At 39.9% G+C, this 21,316-nt stretch overlaps 1 pseudogene; it reads right to left on the bottom strand.

Moving 5' to 3' along the window:
* Nucleotides 1–19,387: 19,387 nt before the first annotated feature.
* LOC107573554 (putative nuclease HARBI1) lies at nt 19,388–20,657 on the bottom strand (annotated as a pseudogene).
* Between the last annotated feature and the right edge of the window lie 659 nt (nt 20,658–21,316).

The following is a 21,316-nucleotide window of genomic DNA, read 5'->3' as shown; positions in this document are numbered from 1 at the left end:
TATAACATTTTGGCAGAAATTAAACTTTTTTTTTTCAAATTATATTAAAATGTTTGGTGCAATGCAAGGTTATTATAGTTTTGAATTTTTAAATTCGTTTTATTTTAATATCGTTTTCAAATTGGCTATACAATTCAGTTTAGTTTGTATTAGTTTAATTCATATTTTTGTTAGTTTTAGTTTAGTTTTTATTTTGTGAACACATTTTTATTTCGTTTTTATATAGTTTAGTTTCAGTTTAATTAAAGTTGAGCAGAATTAACATCACTTCCAGAGCACAGGCCAAAGAAAGACATAGGCATAATTTAACCTTAGTGAGGCAAACATATAGCGACACAAAATTAACGCATGCTGAGATTGATTAGATAGTAAAAGTATACAAATATACGCCAAAGAAAGCAGTCAAGCCTTTTACTAAATTCATCTACACACCCAGCCAGAGCCGTGCACAGATCTTTTGAGGGGCATGTGCTTAAAGGCACCCCCCCTCCCCTTTTTTTTACTGGTCACATCTTAATGATAAGCGGAGAGTATAGAATACTACATTCAAAAATTAGCTAGCAAGCAAATACATGCATATTAACATCGCAAACATTAACCATGCTGTGAGTGAGTGTGACCATATATAATATGATTAAATGTTAATAAATTAAGTGTATCAGCAGATAGCCATCATAAATCAAAGAAGAATTTTCTTAGAAATATATTTTACCTAGCTGACGAGGAACACTGTAAACATTAACCATGCTGTGAGTGTGACCATATATAATATGATTAAATGTTAATAAATTAAGTGTATCAGCAGATAGCCATCATAAATCAAAGAAGAATTTTCTTAGAAATATATTTTACCTAGCTGACGAGGAACACTCAGTCGCTTTGTGTCAAACTCAAATGCAGTTATGGCCGGGTTTTTAACAAGCGAATGTGTGTGCAAATGTGCAATTTGTCCATCATTAAAACGGCAGCATCACATTACGTTTTGATCAACAGGTTACAAAGTTTGTTGTAGCTATATGGGCGCTCAGTTTTTCCTGTTGTAAAATACGTTTGGCCAAAATGTCATTTTATAAAAGATGAAATGCTACTGTATGCACACGCTATTTAAGTGTAGGCTATTGGCTATGACTAATTTAGATGGCAAATGCCCTCTCTCCCTCAGACCTCAAATGCAAAAAACATGAGCCTTTATATAGTAGACATACTAGTGCTTCTTGCGTAAAGACAACGTTGTACTTATACAAACAAGAAGATATTATTTACCATTGCAAGACGTTCAGCTGCTCTGCTGTGGAACTTCAGTTCACTGCACTCAATCAGTCAAGCCAGGGGGCGGAGTTATGAGGTTTGACTGACAGTTTGAGCGGATCCAACAAGATTTAGTCACAAACTCTTTTTAATACCTTTCATTCGCTAAATATATTTGTAAAACAGACAGACAGACGTAAACGGTGACCAATAGCATTGATTTATTTAAGAGAAAAAAAAGGGCACTTCGGAGTGTAAGGACAAAAAGGGCATATGTTCTGCACAGGTTGAGCCCTACCTGTGCACGTGCCTGCACCCAGCTATTACGTGACTGTTACATAACTGCAACATAATCTGGTGACCAAAGTTTCGTTGTGGCGTGGCAACCGGGGTAACGAGATTTTCGGTTTCCGAGATTTTCTGTCCGAGATTTCTCAGAAAATCTCGGAAACCGAAAACGGTTCGACGCGCATGTCCGTCGAACCAGGTGGAACTGAGAATTTCAGTTCACGCTCCTTGTATCTCAGCAGGTTTAATGGGATATATATATATTTTTTTAAAAAGGTAAATATATTTACAGTGTTGCACAAACTACATTTGTTCATCATTTCCTAACAGAATCTCGGAAACCGAAAACGGTTCGACGCGCATGTCCGTCGAACCAGGTGGAACTGAGAATTTCAGTTCACGCTCCTTGTATCTCAGCAGGTTTAATGGGATATATATATATATTTTTAAAGGTAAATATATTTACAGTGTTGCACAAACTATATTTGTTTATCATTTCCTAACAGTTTATAATGTTTTTATTAGTTTACAGGTCCCTGACTGAATGATTGCAGGCATTCTGTGTAATGTTAGAATAAAGCACAGCAAACTTCAGATAGTTGTAGCCTATACATTGATTTCAGTTCTTTGTGCTCTTCATTTGTAGCTTGCGATGCTTTAAAACTCTGTTATTAGTTGTTATCATTTGTTGAATACATCACTGCCTGCAACAAATGAAATAAACCTATATAAACCTATCTGTGGACATTTTTTTTTGTATACTGGTGTGATGATTCATTTCTTAACTTACCCCGTTCAACATTCTCAATGTTGTCTGGTTGTGAATTGTCTGCTGTCTGGTTGTAAACTATGATACAATCATACACTGCTGCAAAAACATGTTGCTGAAATTTCTTTCTTTCATGTTTTCAATGTAAAATAGTTAAACATTTTTACAAACAAATGTAAATTTACCTATTAAGATTATCACAAGGTTTATGGTTCCATTTGCACAGTGAAACCAAAAATCCCAGAACACCTGGATAATTACAGCTACACAGGTTTCCAATAGTAGCCAGATCCAACTACCATTTCAATTATTTATTTTTATGCTCTTCTGTTACCTTTTAAGTTTTAAAACTGTCATCTTCTGGCAATGAATGAAATAACATTCACCACCATATCAGTGGCCTAATAAACATTTTGCAACCTACACTGATGTTATTCTCTGTCATCTGTTCTTTGACCATGTGTTGCACTGTACCTGGATGATACACGATCATTTGGCGCTTTACCACCGCGTGGTACGGCTCAGTACGGCACGGTTCACCCTAACCCTAACCCTAACATTGGAAACCACTGCAGTTCAGTACCGCTTTAGAGTGGGCAGGATTGTTCACATGTCGTTATAGTTGCGCCGCCTCTACTGCCACGACTCCTAAAAATAACTTTTTCATTCCGCATCGCACCATCAAGCTCTCGCTGGATCCGCTCCTCTGCTATCAACGAGAGGAACGTCTGTTCTTTCGCAACAGACAACAAAACTTTTTGATTGTTAAAAAAAAGGTGCGTTCTTTCAAAACAGTTGCGTTCGATCCTTTGCTGGCTGTGCTGATTTAAATCTAGCGGTTCTTTTGTGTTTGTGTCACAAGTTCAGTGACGCAGGTAGTGACGATTCTCTCCGGCCAATCGTGATCAGCAGAGTTTACACGTCACGTTTTGGTAACGGTACGGTTCACTTGGAACCCCAACCGAGGTGGTACTAAAAAAAGTACCAGGTACTGTACCCAGTGGAAAAGCCCCAAAAGTGAGCCATACCTTGCCGTACCATGCAGTGGAAAAGCGCCAATTGATACAAATGCATGGTCTATTTTGATGCACAGCGAACACTCATTCAACATTATTTATAGGCTAAGTCATAAAGTTTCATAAACATATATAATCTTAATTAGACTCTTTTTTCTACATAAACTGTTCCCTCCTGCTGGAATGACCTGCCCAACTCAATCCGAGTCCTTAGCCATCTTCAAGAAACAGCTAAAAACACATCTCTTCCATCTATATTTGACCCTCTAACACGTGCATTCTATTCGTTTTCCAACTGCTTGTTTTCTTAAAAAAAAGGCCTCTAACACTAGTGTAAAGGAATCTGTTCTCTGTAGTTAGGTGGAATGCTAGTCCACTACGGAACTCCAGCAAGAAGTGCGACAGGAGACAGATGGTTGTTCAAGGGTTTATTTCTTCAGGATGTGTCACTTTACATCATCCAGCATGGTACAGTTCTTAAATTGGTGGCAAGTGTGGTTTAGTCTGAAATAAACAAATAAAATATCAGAATCCGTCTGTATACAGTAAACAAACATTTACCTCAGTATACATCTTCTCTATTCAATAATATTAAATACCACACAATAAATGGCGCTAAAATATGTATGTAAATAACGCGTGCAGAATTCTCCAAATTCTGTATATACTGAACTACAATATGCACCTATGACAACAATCAGACCGGCAGTGGCAACATTATTGCAATATGACAGGTAAAGAAAGATGAATTAACTTGCGTTCAAGCACGCACAGCGCCAGAGAAATTAAACTGAAAGTAAACTGAAACCGCTCTGGCGGACCGCCATCGGCGCTCTTTACACGCACAACTACGTCACACGCAGGTTGAGGAGACTACCCTTACAAATGAATAAGGAATTTAGTACAGCCGCCCCCAGATTAGCATAGCTAATCTGTAGAAATATGAATTCCTTAGTCCTTAACGTCTGTATCCTCACCATCTGGGAGTGCTGGGAGTTGAACTAGCTTAGCCACAGGGCGAAGATACAGGCGGTCCTTTATTCTGACCTTTGCTGACCTAATATGGCCGTCTTCGCTGGGTACCAGACTCTTAATCCTACCGATGGGCCAGTGAGCCCGAGGTAGTTGTGGGTCCACCACCATCACTACAGCATCCTCGGTCAGATCCTGAGTCTCACGCTGCCACTTAAGATGAGGCTGAAGGTTAGGCAGGTAATGTCGGGTAAAGTACGCCCAGAAATGATCAACTACAGTCTGAGCATGGCGCCATCGACGCTTAAACAGAGGTTCTGGAGTGTAGATTACTTGGGGTAGCGAAGCATCTCGCTGCCCCATGAGGAGGAAATTGGGAGTGACCGGGTCTACATCTGCTACGTCAGACGAGACGTAGCCTAGTGGTTTGCTATTCAAGATACCCTCTATCTCAACTAGCACCGTGTGCAGGACATCTTCTGACAAGGATTGTCTGTTTGGACTGGGATGAAAGCTGAAACTGGACTGATCGTCCCTCCATTTGAGTAACATCAAGTTGAATGGTTCGAAGGGCCATAACCTCCTTCTTTCCTTGTAGGCCTAGTTGCTGGACCGCCGCAGGGAGAATAATGCTGTGCTGTGCCCCATCATCAAGGATGGCGTAGGTTTGTATAGACTTCTCACCTTTCCATAGTAGCATGGGGGTGACCTTTAGAAAGACACGTCCTGTAGGGCTAGGTGGTGTCACGTAGATGCGGTCGCTTGCTGTTGTAACTAGCATGATGCTCGGGCCCTGCTCTGCTATGCGATGGAGAACTCTGAGGTGCACATCCCCACACTCCCTGCATGGTTTCTTCAGTGTGCACTCATTACAATTGTGGCTGGTGCGTCCGCATTTCCAGCACATCTTGCCATTTCTTATCCATTTGATAAGTCGCTCAGGTGGGTATTCAGTGATCTCATTGCACTGAGAGAGGTAGTGCTCTTCACTGTGACAGAATAAACACAGGCGCTTTGTAGCTGGAGTTTTCTCAGTGTGGTAGCACTGAGCCATCTTTGATGAAAGCCGTTGAGCTTCAGCCTTGACCTTCAACCACTCTGTAAGGTCATGTAAATTATATGGATTCAGACTGTCTGTACTCAGTCTTCCCCTTAACTGGAGGTGCTCTATGAAACCATCCCTGTAGTGTTTAGGGAGTTTACTAAGCAGCTTGTCAACATGTCCGGTACAGGTAAGCTCTCGTCCATGTGGTCCCTCCAGGGACATAAGCATGCCCACTAGTCAACGTTTAGAGCAAAGTTCTGGAATGTTTTAGAATCTCCAGCCTTGATATCTGGTGAGTTCATTAGAGCCGCAACCTCACTTTGTGCAAGCTGGTGGGGTTGGCCATATTGGTGCTGCAAGGCTGCCATGGCTGCTGAGTAAGGTGCAGGGTGATGACGGCACGCTTGAGTGATCAGCTTCGCTCCATCCAGGACCAGCTACTCCATTAGTACACAATATTTGTAGTGTTCGGTGAGATCAGTGCGGAGATTCAGCAGATTATCTAGTGCTATTTTCAGATCTGTGAACTCCCTCTCACTGTCATTCACAAGTTTTGGCAATGATGGTACTATGACTGGTTGCAACGGAGGTGTAGCAAGTACTGGCTGGTATACTGGACGTGCGGGGGCTGCCATATGTGGAATGGCGGGTGCCACTGGAGTTCTGCACTGAAGTCTGCATGAAGGGCTGAGGAGCATAATATCCAGTGATCACAGGTGAAGGCTGATATGGATCTAACACAGGCAATGGTTGGCCCTGTGACTGACTAAGTTCAGGGATCTGTAATTGGTAAGCTGGTGGCACCAGAGTACGGTGTACGGTTGTGGATATTGGCAGCTTCACTGATGTGATGGTGTGAGGCAATGAGGATATAAGATTATAGGAAGAAGGACAGGAGACTGCACTGCATGCTGCTGGTGTTTGCCTCTCATAAGTAGCTGCTGTGTGTGGAACAGACAGTTGTAGCGTAGGTGTGCTGTACACCATATGAGCTGTAGTCTGGGATGTCTGCCACCGTACTGATTGATGGGTAGCATACCTGAGTGCTCCTTGGCAGGATGTGGGTGGCCCTATATCCAGTAATGGAATGGCTGGGACTGCCATAGCCTTTGGCCTAACGATGGGTGGTGAGTAAGCTTGTTCCAGTTGCTCTGAGAAAGGAGCTACTTAACTCACACTCTGACTGGCTGTTTCCTCGCTGCTGTGGTACTGGAGATGTGTAATGGGAAGAGGAAGGAGATCTCCCAATATCTAACTGCTCTACTAGGTCGCTGAGCCCAGCGTCCATATTGCTCCCACTGACTATGAGAGGACCTGGTCCATACTGCAGAGATGATAACTCATGGCTGATCGGCTGCATCCCAGTCAAAGCAAGCTCGGCCTGCCCACTGAGGGTCAACGATGCATGGTCCATCTTCGGCTGCTGATATGGTTTGTAAGGCCCAATAACTGGCAGAAGGGATGGGGGCAAGGCTAAGTCGTAAGCCTGCAAATAAGAAGGGATCTGACGAGCTCTGGCTTGCATCTGAGCAGGACCCGTGGTATCGGGAGAATAATGCGGTATCTGTTGATCCATGTCAGCGTAGTGGCTCTAGATATCCGGCTCGAAGGACCAAATGTAAAGGAATCTGTTCTTTGTAGTTAGGTGGAATGCTAGTCCACTACGGAACTCCAGCAAGAAGTGCGACAGGAGACAGATGGTTGTTCAATGGTTTATATCTTCAGGATGTCACTTTACATCATCCAGCATTGTACAGTTCTTAAATTAACAGAGGTGGCAAGTGTGGTTTAGTCTGAAATAAACAAATAAAATATCAGAATCCGTCTGTATACAGTAAACAAACATTTACCTCAGTATACATCTTCTCTATTCAATAATATTAAATACCACACGATAAATGGCGCTAAAATATGCATGTAAATAACGCGTGCAGAATTCTCCAAATTCTGTATATACTGAACTACAATGCACCCATGACAACAATCAGAGTAGCAGTGGCAACATTATTGCAACATGACAGGTAAAGAAATATAAATTAACTTAAGTTCACGCACGCACATTTACCACTCATTTGAAATAGCGGCAGAGAAATGAAACTGAAAGTAAACTGAAACCGCTCTGGCGGACCGCCGTCAGTGCTCTGTACACTCACAACTACGTCACACGCACGTTGAGGAGACTACCCTTACAAATGAATAAGGAATTTAGTACAACTAGCTTTCTCTATTCTTTTTCTATTCTATCTACTTGTTTTCTTTTTGTTGTGTATGTGTGTTGGTGTGAATGTTTGATATTATGTGAGACAGTGACATCTTGTTTTTAAAAATATGATTTCAATAGGGATTCACACTCAAAATCCAGGAAAATGTTAGTCATGGAGGATACGATTAATAAAGTAAAGTTTTCCTGAATTTTGAGCATGAATCACTATTGAATCCTTGTTACAAACTAAAAAGATGTATGCACCAAAACAAGACAACATAGGAGACAAGAGAGTGTGATGTTAACGTCCTTGTAGAATCTGCTGTATAAAATTATGACATAATAAAGCTAAAAAAATTCTTCACTTGATTCTGGAATTTGATAAATGACATTAACAATCAAAAGTTTAGGATTACTATGATTTTTTTTTTATTTTAAGAAATGTATATTTTTGCTCTTCAAGAATGCATTAATTTAATAAAAATGACAGTAAAGACAATTATAATGTAAAAAAAAAGATTTCTATTTCAAATAAATGCTGTTCTTCTGAATTTTCCATTCATCAAGGAATCCTGTCGCTGTATAATGGTTTCCACACCTCATTAAGCAGTACAACCAATTTCAACTGTGATAATAATCAGAAATGTTTCTTGTGCAGAAAATCTGCATATTAGAATGATTTCTGAATGATCATGAGACACTAAAGAGAAGAAGTTGAGATCTGACATCACAGGGGGGAAAAAATTTATTTTAAATTGTAAAATTATTGCACAATATTAATGTTTTAAAAAATATTTTTAATCTGATGCAGTTAGTGACATGAACAAAGAACCTTACTAATACAAATCCTTAGAACAGTATTGTATATATCATATCAAAACAAGCACAAGCACACTTATGAACATTTGTTAATGAAATTATTTTTTAACCTGAAATAAGTTTCTTATTCCATTCCATAAAATGCAGTGAAGTATTTGTTTTCTCATTTACAGTGTACCAAATATAGGCTACTTTTTAAACTTGTCCATACAATTTTGTTTAATCCAAAATCTTAATTATTAAAGGAACACTTTCATGCTTGTGTGTGTGGTCTTAGATTCCTATTCATTTTGTAAATACAGCCTAAGCCTAACAGTTTAAGAACACCAGGATAGATTAAAAACGATCCACAAATTCAAGTTTATTTCAGCTGTTGTATTTAAATGAAAACAACTAACAACAGACACAGTTTTAAAGCATTGCAAGCTACAGCACAACGAACTGAAATCAGAGCAAGTTACAACTAGCTTAAAGGGTTCATATGATGCGATTTCAAGTTTTCCTTTCTCTTTGGAGTGTTACAAGCTCTTGGTGCATAAAGAAGATCTGTAAAGTTGCAAAGACTAAAGTCTCAAATCCAAAGAGATATTCTTTATAAAACTTAAGAGTCAACCATGCATACCTAAAATGCCTCGTTCTAACACGCACCCACATATCTTTTTTTATTTATTTGTATTTTATTTTTTCAAACAAACTTACACTTCCATCAAATGCACATTACACATTATACCTATGAATACACTCATACATAAGCACACCTGTGTCTACACTCACATTCACATATATGTACATATCTAAATGTGCCCATATATACATGCAGCCCTTTGCATATGTTGTGTACATATTGAGGAGAAAAAAAAGGGGGAGAAATAAATACATAAAAATAGAAAAGAAAAGAAAATAAGTGGGGAGGGACAAGAAAGAAAACTATGTACATATAGGGAGTGATCTATCTTTACATCAGAATTTTGATTAAAAAATAAAATCAGGTCTATGAGATGTTGCATATTTGATCCATTTTTCCCAGTGCAAAGCAAATTGTTCCATATTATGATTTACAAATGCTGTTATTTGCTCCATTTTATAGATGTCCAATGTGTCTCAGTCACATCCTTCATTTTTATCTTAACAAAGTTTCGCATTTGTAAGTATCTATAAAAGTCTTGTGTTTCTAATGTATGTTTCTCTTTAAGTACTTCAAAGCTGGCTAGTATATTATCTTCTATTAAATTACATAAAACTGTTATCCCCTTATCTATCCAGTCCTTAAATCGAGACTCTGATCTGTTTGGTGTAAATTCGGAATCGTATGCACACCATTTAAGAGGCACAATTTCTTCTTTTAGTTTATATTCTGTAATAATAGATTTCCATACCGTAAAATCGCAATTTACCCATGGGTTATCAATAGACTTAATGTGTTTTTGTAAATTACTATCGGCCAGGATTGCCTGTATAGGGATCAAGGATATTTTCTGCTCCATGTTTTTCCATTGAGCCTCGTAAAATGGATTACACCAGCATATTATGGCTCCCATCTGTGCTGCATAGTAATAATCTCTAAGGGAAGGTAATCCCCACCCCCCCTTTTCTTTAGCTAGCTGTAAAGTTTTAAAGCGAACTCTAGGTTTTTTACCCTGCCATATATATCTTGATAACATCTTGTCTCATTCATTAAACTGATTTTGATTAATCAATATAGGTAGAGTCTGAAATAAATATAATAGTCTAGGCAAAATATTCATTTTGATAGATTCAATACGTGAACTAAAACTTAAGAAAGGAATTAAGTTCCATCTTCCTATATCGTCCTTAATTTTTTTATAGATAGGCAAGTAGTTACATTCAAATAATTTTGTAATATCTTTTGGCATGTTAATGCCAAGGTACTTGAAAGATTCTGTTTGCCATACCAAAGGGTATCTGTTTTTAATTTCTCTTGGTGCTTTGTAATTATACGAAAATAGCTGAGTTTTTCCTATATTAATCTTAAATCCTGATATCTGGCCAAACATTTCAAGCGACTGCATCAATTTCGGTAAAGAGTATGTTGGTTGCCCCAGGTATATCAGGATATCTTCTGCATAGCAAGCCAATTTGTGTTCTGTTCCTTTAAAATTAATTCCCCTAATATCCTCATTCTGTCTGATATACTGAACTAATGGTTCTAAATATAGTGCGAAGTGTAACAGTGACCATGCACAGCCCTGCCATGTACCCCTTTCTAAAGTAAAACGATTTGATAAGTATCCACTGATTTTGATCCTCGCTGTGGGGTTATTATATAGGGACTGTATAGTTTTTATAATTGTATCATTTAAACCAAATCTGTGTAAAACTCTGTAAAGAAATAACCAGTTAACTGAATCAAATGCTTTTTCAGCATCTATGCTTATTATAATTGCTTCAGTGTTATTTTTTTGTATATGATTCATAATGTGTAGTGTCCTTCGTATATTATCTTGTGTTCGGCGTTGTCTTATGAAACCTGTCTGATCATTATGTATCAACTTAAGCATGAATTCTTCCATTCGTTTTGCCATAATGGATGTAAATAGTCTATAGTCCACATTAAGAACAGATATTGGTCTAAAGGATCCACATTCCATTTTATCCTTGCCTTCTTTTGGTATAGCTGATATTATCGCCTCCTTCCAACTAGGTGGTGTTTGTGCTTTATTTAAAACCCAATTCAATGTAGGGAGTATGACAGGAATTAGTTCATTTTTAAGCTCCTTATACCACTCTGCCATATAACCATCTGATCCGGGTGACTTACCTAATTTGAGTCTACTAATTGCAGTCTTTAATTCTTCTTCATTTATATCAGTGGTCAACCTTTTATTTTGCTCTTCGTTTAAAGTGGGTAACTCTAAAGAATTTAAGTAAGTGTCAATTTGAGTCATATCTCCCTCTGAATGTCATGAGCTGGGTTTGCTTCTCTGTTTCTCTCTCACACACACATACACACACATACATACATACATACTCTATCATGTGCACACACACTCAGGCACGCCCATGCTCATTCTAGCTCTCATCTCCACCTGTTTGTCATCACAATCAGCGTGCGTGCTGCTTTGCGGGGACACCTGTTTCCACTCTGATCTATTAGTCACTCTATTTCTAATGGTTGGGCTCACTTTCTCTGTCGGATTATTGTGTGAGATGCATTCGGTATTGTTTGGCCATTCATGTCGATACTATCAGAGTTCTGACCATGTCTTGTCTTGCTTAGTGTGTTGTGCTCGTCTTAGTGTTCTCGGTGCCCGGTGGCTGCTTCCAGTGAGCCCAGCCCATACGAGCTCTCTCGCCAAGACTGGAGTCCTCGGAACCAGACCATCCCAGGTCGATTTGTGTTTCATCCAGTTCTGTGTCATCGTATGACAGACTGCCTTGTTTTGTGTCTTCAATAAAGAGACTGATTCTAACGGACTGCCTTTGCACGTGGATCCTTTACAGCACCCCTGACACTGAAACTCTAGAGTATAAAGATTTATAGAACACTTCAAAAGCTTCCTGAATTTCATAACTTTACCTCTCAAGACAGCCTTCAGAGTGTCCCATATATCCGGAGGTGAAACCTCACCATTATCATTAAATTCTAAATAGGCACTAATTTCTTTTTTAATTTGTTCCTTGAAACCGGGATCATTAAATAAACTTGAGTTTAATTTCCATGTAGTATTCTTTGGTTGCAGTTCAAAATCAATGGATAAATATATAGGTGCATGGTCACTTATATATATTGTTCCGACTCCACAAGCGTGTACTTTATCTTTACCAAATGTTATGAAATAGTCTATTCTGGTATATAGGGAATGGGGGGCCGAATAATGAGTATAATCTCTTCTATTAGGAAAGAAATCACTCCATATATCGATCAGACCCGCATCTTCAAAAAGTGCATTCACTTTCTTATATAGGGGCCTCATGTCATAATTTTTCCTGCTAGAGGAATCCAATTTTGGTTTCAAATGTATATTTAAATCTCCCCCACATATCAAAAATCCCTCCGTTTCCAAAGTCATGATACTAGTAATTTTCTGGAAGAAGCTAAAATCACTTCCTGGGGGTGCATATATATTTGAAAGAGTAACTGATTTCTCATATATTTTACCCTTTACTAGGCTATATCTGCCCTCCTTGTCTCCCATTTCCGATATTTTTTCCAAATTTAGTTTGTTCGAAATAAGAATAGCGACTCCCCTCCTTTTGTTTTGTATGACAAATAACAATGCTATGATTCCAAGGTTGGGGTCTCTAACAGATGACCCTGAACTAAGCTAGAAGAAGCGTCTAGCTGTGGGGGAAAATCTCTGTCCCAAATGGGTAGGGGGCCCCCATTGCAGCATCCAAAACAATAAATGTAAAAGTCTGTGTATATTTGACCAAAATTACTACCTTACGTATTCCTCCCTTGTATATATTCTCATTTAAATAGAGGAGAAGGATGTATATAGATATGTAACTATACAAAAATAAACTTAGATAAAGAAAAATTCACATTATCGTATATGATTCTCAAACTGAAAATATCACCATCTCTTTCATGGTTTGCTTAGCTCACCGGAAATTTGAAATTAGTTCAGGTTTAAAGTTCCCCTGGAGGAGATAGGGGTCGTCTTCTGAAAACGTGCAACCTCTCTCTAATGTTCCTCTCACGTTCTTCTTCCATACCCTGTTGTCTCAGTCCTCTCGTCGTCTCCCAGGCCGTACGGGACAGTTCCTCAGCAAGACTCTCTCTCGGTGTGATTACACTGACGGGCAATCCTCTGTCCTTCATGTCTGTAGTCGCCTCCTCTGTCGATTGATACAGTCGTGTCCCGTCACCATAAAACACTCGTAGTTTAGCTGGAAACGGGGTCTGGAAGCGTATCTGTTTCTGTTTTAGTACCCGTTTGGCTTCGGAGTATTCCTTGCGTTTCTGTAGAATTGCCGGAGGGTAATCTTGGTCGAAGTATATTGGTCTTTCATTCAAAAACACCTTCTTTCCCCAGGCTTCGCGCAGAATCTCTTCTTTGATTTTGTAGCCTGCAGTCGCCTCCTCTGCCGATTGATACAGTCGCGTCCCGTCACCATAAAACACCCGTAGTTTAGCTGGAAACGGGGTCTGGAAGCGTATCTGTTTCTGTTTTAGTACCCATTTGGCTTCGGAGTATTCCTTGCGTTTCTGTAGAATTGCCGGAGGGTAATCTTGGTCGAAGTATATTGGTCTTTCATTCAAAAACACCTTCTTTCCCCAGGCTTCGGGCAGAATCTCTTCTTTGATTTTGTAGTGGTGGAATTTGATTATTATTGACTGTGGTCTATCTTCCCTGTTGCCAGAGGGTTTCGGTGCGAGTACCCGGTGAGCTCTCTCGATGCCAAGATCTGTTGTTGAGGGGATCTCCAGCTCGTCCCGTAGTAACTTTTCCACAAACAGCGTCATTGACGCCCCCTCAGCTCCTTCGGGAACATTATAGATCCTTATATTCTCCCGTCCTGATCTCCCTTCTTGGTCGAAAAGTTTATTTTCTTGTTGGTTCATCACTTTTATCATCTTGCTCATCACCTGTTCTACGTTTTGACCAAAACGTTAGCACGTTTCTACGGTCTTCTACTTTTCCAATTCGCGTTTCCGCCTCCGGAATCTTTTGATTAACACTGGTGAGTTCGGTGAAAATCTTGTTTAGTTGTTGTTTTGTGTCTTTGCGAAATTCCCTTATCTCCTCCAGAACTTTTGTCAAACTTGCCGCATCACTCAGATGAGTATTAGCATTAGCTTCACCATCTTGTGCCTGCGACGGGGAGCTGTTGTTTGCGTTTTCTTCATTCACCGTTTCTCCAGCGGTGCATTTTTTGTTTCCATCGCTTCTCCCCATTCTTGCCCCGCTTATCGAAACAGGCAAAGTCGAGAAAAAGTTATATTTGGTGATTTAACGGGCAAATAAGTGGTTTTCCCGGAGGAGCTGTTGTTTAAGCTGCCGTACAGGAAGATGACGCCACCGGAATTCCGCCCCCACATATCTACGTCACTATGTGGAAATATTAGCATAATGCCGCCCAAATGTGCACGCAAAGAAAGAAGGTGTGGTTTCAGGAACAGCAGTAGTGATGATGCAGCCATGTCAGGGAGACGGTGTGTGTTTCAGTGTACGAAAGCCAAAGCACTTTATTTGGCCTTCCGGAAGTAGATGCAATTAGGAATCATTGGTTACGATTTATTTACAACAGAACAGCACAACCCAGATGTTCGAATTTGTGCGACGCATTTTATGGACGACAGTTTTTTTAACCTAGAAGGCTGGCTGTGCACAAAGGCTATCTCTAAAAAAGGGTCACATCACAGGAGAGTGAACTGCCTGTCAGAAATCATAGCACTCAGCTGTCTTAACCGCGGCTTGTGTACTGCATCATCACTGTGTCTGTCACGCGACTCTGTTGCCCTTTTGGGCTTGAACTGATGGTAAAACTAAGGACATTATTAACTGTCTTGATATTTACTTTGAAAGCTGAAGCTCACGATTATGGTAAGGGGCGTTACATTTCCGACGCGTGCTTGTAGTGTTCGGCCAATCACAATGCACTGGGTCAGCTGGCCAATCAGAGCAGACTGCGCTTGTCAAAGGAGGGGGCTTTGTTGGAATCTACATGTTTGAGAGAGGCGGGGCATAGAGGACCTACAATAATGTACAGTATTTGAAAAATAATGTGTTTTTTGAACATTAAAGCATGTGTGGAGAAATCTAGAATATGTATACTGATAGATTAATTTTTGTATAAAAAGCTAGGCCCCCCAAATATATAATTTTTTTCTTTGTAATGTCTGTTCAATAGTTATCAATTGTTTAAATTAGAAGGTGATCAATTTATGTGAAAATATTCAGTACATGCATAAATTTTTTACATACTCACGGCTAGGCGATGGGTGTCCAGTGGGTGGCGGTAGCCAGATGGAAACCCCTAGAGCAGACCTGAAAGAGAGAGAGAAGAGTTAGTGGTTCACGCCATGTTGTGTTGCATGGCGCTGTGGCGAAATCTGTAAAATTGCTGGTTGAATAAAAGAAAGAACCCAAAAATCAATCAAGCTTGTTGCCTTCTTCAAGTGTGTTACACATGTCAACATTCTGTTACACCAAATAATGATCTTTAAAATAGCACCCTTTAAGTGTGCTGAATGTCGGCAATCATTCAGTCAGTGACGACTGCACAAAACGTGCAAACGAATGAAAACATTATAAACTGTTACAAAATGATGAACAAATGTAGTTTAGGCATAGGTTTGTGAAACGCTGTAAAATATTTACCTTTTTTTAAATATACCATTAAACCTGCAGAGATACAAGGGGAGTGAACTGAAATTCTCAGTTCCACTTGGTTCCACACGCATGTCCAGGAAACTTATGAATATTCATGTATGCTCCGCCCACTGAAACCGAAAAATCTCGTAACACCGGAAAAGTGAAATTCCCAGTTTCGTCGCCACAACGTAACTTTATGACGTTGCCAGTTAGTAACTGCGACGTCATGGATCAATAGTTGTGTGCTGGTAATCGCAGTTACTTATCAACAGTTGTCTAAAGGCTACCATCAAAATAATCAAATTGATATTACAATAAAAATAGTTCAAAGCAAATGTGTACACATTCATCTGATCTGATATCAGATCTTATGGCTGTTTGAGAAAAAATATTATTATTATTATTTATAAGTGGTCTTTGTCTGCATTAAGTACAGTGAAGTTACTTCACTTAAAGCAGACAAAGAGCACTTAATAATAATGACCACATTAAAGCATTTTGGAATGTTTTCATGAAGACTTTGTGTTCATTTAAGTATACTATTATAGCACTACTGAACAGCAAGCCATTATACATTGGTCCATACACGAGTAGCACCAGCGTGCAGTTTATACAGTAGATTTTGTAAGTGCAGGAGCAGGACACTCACAAAGACATTAAATGGTCCGGCATACCTCTGCACTTCATCTTAGTGATCCTATTCGGTAGGTGGCGCTGTTACAAAAGAATAGGGTCCTAGAACTGTGGTCCTGAAACTGCAGCCTCCGGTTGTGCAGGAACATATACTATTGGCGTTAGCGACGTACGAAGAACAGAGGGGCATTGCTCAAAAGTAGAATTAAGAAAGCCAGGACAACAGAAAAGGCACGGCTTGACATAGTTTAATAAGGGCATCCTGGCTTAGTCCAAACGTTGCTGAGCCAGGATGAGAACGTGCAGCTATATCGCAGGTGTAGATAGTTGGGATGTGCATGTTCAAGGCATTCTTAAAACAGACCACGGGATCGATCACAGGATCAATGATGCAAAAATGGATAAAACCTGTGCGGCATACTTCTCGCCAACTGAGCAACAGCTTCTAATTGAAACATATAATATGTAAAAAGGGAAATACAGCTGCTATAATAAAACAAAGAGAAAAGGCCTGGCAGACAATAGCGGACCGATATGCATAAGTAGTCCAAATAACCAGTGCTCCACTGAAGCCATCATAATTACAATTCAAGGAGTTATTTGTCATTTCCACAAATTAACAGTTGTAAACTTTGCCTTAAAAAGGGGTCATATGATGCGATTTCAATTTTTCCTTTCTCTTTGGAGTGTTACAAGCTCTTAAAGAAAGCATAAAGAAGATCTGTAAAGTTGCAAAGACTAAAGTTTCAAATCCAAAGAGATATTCTTTATAAAAGTTAAGAGTCAGCCACACCTACCTAAAACGGCTTGTTCTAACACGCCCCCACATATCTACATTACTATGTGGGAAGATTTGCATAACGCCGCCCAAATGTTCACGCAAAGAAAGAAGGTGTAACTTTTATTCTCGCTGTAGTGTTGTTGCCGCCATGTTGTGAATGCGTTTTGTGATTCTTTGTGAAAGCGAAACTACTTTGTTTGGCCTTCCAAAAGAGGACGATATCTGCCTCGTCATGCCTGGAGCTGATCCGTGCTGGTTGCTGAGGAAATACTACAACTTTGCGCTGTGGATCGCCAGATCGGCTTTCACCGTGGACGAAGCGGAGTCCAGCCCGGGTCGCCACATGTGGTTGCCGCAAGCCCGCCGGATGCCCCTTCGTCGAATCCGCCGCCTCTGCTCACTCTAGCCCTCCGGCCGTTCCTCACTTTATCCCCCGGCCTCTGCTCACTCTTTTTTATATTTAAAGAGTTTTTATATATTTTTTATATTTAAAGCAAGTTTTTTGGGCAGTGTAGAGTAGGGCTTGTTGTTTGTCATTTCTCCGATCACAAATGCAGACATGGCTTTATGTTTACACGGCGCGATACAACGCAACACGTAAAAAGACAGTATAAGTCATTATAATCCATACTTATGGTAAGGGGCATAACATTTCCGTCACATGCTTGAGGTATTCGGCCAATCACAATGCACTGGATAGCTGGCCAATCATTGCACACCTCACTTTTTCAGACCGATGAGCTTTGTAAAAATCGACGCGTTTCAGAAAGGCGGGGCATAGAGCAGAAACAATAATGTACAGTATGTGGAAAATAATGTGTTTTTTTAACCTTAAACCGCATAAACACATTTCATTACACCAAATACACCAAATAATGTTATTTTTAGCAGCATCATATGACCCCTTTAAATGTGACCAGTGGACATGCATGTTACTCATGCAAACACATGTATGATTAATTGCAAACACTTATCCACTATGCGCATCCATCCATCTATCCAAAAGAACAAGCATGTCTGGCCAAAAAAGGACCTGGCAGCAAGTCAAGATTAAGTACAAGAACATTTTGCAGGCTGGTAAGTGACTTGATGGGTGAATGTTTTTTTTTACAAATTAAGTGAATAGTGTCTGCTGACATATTTTATTGTCTGTATTGATTTTAGCATTTAAAAAAAAGGCTCATGTATCTGGCACGGGGGGTGACCCTCCAACCCAAAACTTCACCACAGCAGAGGAGCTGGCCCTGGAGTTGAATAAAGGGAAGCCAGTGATGGAAGGGATCCAGGGAGGGACAGCCACTGACTCTGGACCAGCAAGAGAAACTGACCTCTTCATACAAGGTACATTATTCCCATTCTACTGCACATGGAAAACAATCAAATATTTAGATTTTTTTTTTATGTGGAATGTCTGACTTTGCCTTAGCTTGCAGTGTCTGGTAACACACTTACACTTCTGGAGCCACCAGACTATGATCCGCCTGTGAGAACACTTTATTAAAATCATAGGCTTGGCACATCCTGTCAAAACTATCAATACAAGTTCTATTGAATATGGCAGAGGGAAGGCACATCTGCAGCAGTGGAGTGCACTTGTGCCGATGATGAGACGGTGTCACTGGACTCCAGAAGGCTTGAGGTGTCATGTCAATTTTGTGTAAATTTTTAGTCCATAATGGATAAGTAGTCAGCAGTGTGATTTCTAATAGAACATATATTTTTAACAGGATCCAGACACTGTGCAGCCAGATAAGCAGCCAGGTAACATAGTGAGTATTGCCTAAAGTAAACCTACATTATGCACAAATCCCGCTGTGCTAATTGATAGGTGTTTTACAGAATTCACAAACTGTCAGATGTGTCTACACAATGCATCTTAAGAGACCGATAGAGCTGGCACAGGGCAAGATCGAAGTGAACAAGAGAAAGCTGCAGGACATGGACCATGGAAATTAAAGGCAAGACACAGAGGAAACTGGACTTGGAAATCCAGAAACTAGAGAGAGAAGTGGACTTGGAAATCCAGAAACTAGAGAGAGAAGTGATTTCAGTTCACACTACAACCATGACTGCACAATGTATTAATCATCATTATTTTATCTCCCAAACTGACAAGTGATGACAGCAAAATTAAAAAATAAAAAATACAAAAACATTGTGGTCGCGTACCTTTTTCATTAATGTCCAGTACACTATATAGTTATTGATCCAGTGAATTGGAACTAGAATTTGGGAAGATAACCACACAGTGTGTGCTACTAATGCCAAACAAAATGCATGCACACATGAAAGAGTGACATACATTGTGTTATTAAAGGATAGGAGAAATCAGAACAAAATTAATTGAAATAATTTGCTATATATTGTTCTCTGACCAGTCTACCATTTATGTTATCTGGGAAGATGGCAGCATTGTCCCAGTCAATATCAAAAGCAACTCTGGGAGCCCTTTCTTTTCTTAGGCTGGCAACATTGTGCAGCACTGTGCAGGCAACAGTCACATCACGGGCCCTGTCTGGGGAGACCCTCAGGTGGTGCAGGCACTGAAATCATGATTTCAGGAGGCCAAAGGTCATTTCGATTCGAGCCCTCATTCTGGCATGCGCATGGTTGTAAGCATGGGGGTCTGCAAGAGGGGTCAACAGGAACGTCTCACAGGCATAGCCTTTGTCTCCTAGCAGCACACCAGAGAACTCACCTGAGAATACAAAATATAATTCTTACAACTAGCAGAGTAAAACTTCTGACACACACATGATGTCCAAGGTGCTTAAAAAAATTGGGGTGACTTACCTAGTGAGAGACTCTGGTAAATACTACTGGCCCGAAAGACTCTGGAGTCATGGACCGAGCCAGGCCACTTTGCCTCTAAATTTGTGAGAAGGCAGTCAGCATCACAGATCGTCTGTAACAATAACATGTAACCTATTAAGGTAATTTCATGCACAGAAATAACTTATGTAGCTGACAGAAATCATTCTTACCTGAACGTTGATACTGTGGAAAGATTTCCTGTTAACATAATCTCCCTCATGTGCCCCTGAGGGGCGTTTGATACGGATATGGGTGCAATCCACTGCACCAATGACATTAGGGAAAGCTGTAAAAAATGAGTTTCCTACTGTGACTGCGCTAATGTAACACTTTTTTGTTGTAATCTGTAATTAGTGTTTCCTGCAATCTTGTAGAACTCCTCCTTGATGTGGTGGAATCTTCTGTGGCCAGGGAAGACGATGAATATGTGCGCAAGTGATTTCAGTGCTAGACTAACATTTCTTATCATGCGGCAAATAGTGCCTTTATTGAGGTTTCAGCATCTCCAAGAGAATAAAGGAACATGCCACTTGCTAAGAATCGCAGCGCTACACAGACCATCTGTGGGACAGTGAGAGCGTGACTCCGCGCTGTTCTGTGTTGTATTTTTGGATCCAGCAGCCTGCACAGATATCATGCCATCACCTGAGAATCTGTACCTCTCAGTCAAATATTCGTCTGCAACGGCCAACGGGTCTGACCTGTCAAGACTCTTTCATGCCTGAATGCTCGTCTGAGTATTAACACTTCCTCGTCTAGTACATCATCCAACAAAGGGCAAGCCATTGTTAAGAGAAAACACCTGAATCGGACTTAAGCCTATATATACTACATATTGACCTTGTCATGGACTTAAATTAAACCACCTTTGCAACTTCATCAGCCATTTCTTATAATCTCAACAACTGCAATAATATATGTATTCATCAAACCTCTGACAGCAATATGAACAGTCATCATCATAACACTAAAATAGGCATACTTAGATGAATGACATTACATGTAGTATTTTAATGCAGGATAATTAAAATGATGCAACATATTTACAGAAGACCATGGAGTGACTGTAAAACATTAATTTCTAGTAGGATTGACAACGGAACTAACAGATAAATCACTAGGATTAATCTTAGCCTGGTTGTTAGCCTGCTCTGGAGCAAAGAATAAATCTCCATAGTAACATAATTTAGTTTAAATTAGCCTGCTTTCATGCAACTGAGTCAGGGCTAAATTCAACCAGGATAACTGGAAAATCCCAGCTTAATCCCTTATCTTGCATTTGTGCAATAACCCTCAGGCCCCTGTACTATACATAACAACAACAATAATAAGAATAAAAAAAGGCTTTTAGCGTCTTTCCAGAGTTCAAGAACTTTGTTTTATACATTTTATAAACCTATTTATTTGTTATAAATTGTAAATTGTACTCACCTCAGAAAAACAAA

The sequence above is a fragment of the Sinocyclocheilus grahami genome, unplaced genomic scaffold (assembly GCF_001515645.1).
Source record: "Sinocyclocheilus grahami isolate Dianchi unplaced genomic scaffold, SAMN03320097.WGS_v1.1 scaffold1975.1, whole genome shotgun sequence".
Lineage (NCBI taxonomy): Eukaryota > Metazoa > Chordata > Actinopteri > Cypriniformes > Cyprinidae > Sinocyclocheilus > Sinocyclocheilus grahami.
The sequence above is the reverse complement of the archived record's forward strand: the minus strand, read 5'-3'. Positions and strand labels throughout refer to the sequence as shown.